Source organism: Neomonachus schauinslandi, chromosome 3 (genome assembly GCF_002201575.2).
Source record: "Neomonachus schauinslandi chromosome 3, ASM220157v2, whole genome shotgun sequence".
Lineage (NCBI taxonomy): Eukaryota > Metazoa > Chordata > Mammalia > Carnivora > Phocidae > Neomonachus > Neomonachus schauinslandi.
In genome coordinates, this window is record NC_058405.1 from 172,555,479 (window position 1) to 172,556,184 (window position 706).

Sequence of the window (706 nt, forward strand, 5' to 3'; positions counted from 1 at the left end):
CTTTCATGGAACAATACTTACCCCCAGCACTGTGATACACACATAGTTTCTATTATTTTCCTACTTTTTTGTGGACACGCTTGTCTTTTGTTGTGTAATTAGCATAAATATTTCTTTTAAATGTATAATAATATACTCATCAAGTGATTTCACTACCCACTAGGGGTTCGGAAACTGTAAGCTAAAAATCAATGACCTGAAGACAGACAGGTGAGAGTGAACACATTCCTGGTTTCTAAGTCTGTGAAGTGTGATTAGTAAATACTGATAAGAAGTAACGATAGCTAATAGGCATGTTTACTGGCAGTATCTTACTCAGCCTTACCAATCTAGGAGGTCCTGTTATGATTTCCATTTTACACGTGAACAGACACTCAGAGCGTTTATATAAATTGGTTCAAGCGGATGAATCCCCGGCAGGGCCAGCCTGGCAGCCTGACACTGGGACTGTGTTTGGAGGTCACCAGACATGAAACAGAGAAATGTCAGTAGGACAGAACAGGAGGAAGCACAAAGCAGAGACAGAGATCATTGAGGCCAGACGCTCACTCCACCATGGAGACCTGAGGCGCCAGGAGCCACAGACCTGGAGGCAGAGCTTGGTGGGAACCCAGGAACTCTGGGCAACTGCCCCTGTTCTCTTCCTCCCATGCTGTTATGCGAAGCCCAGCCAGGTGGACACGTATTGGTGATGGCCTTCTGGGGA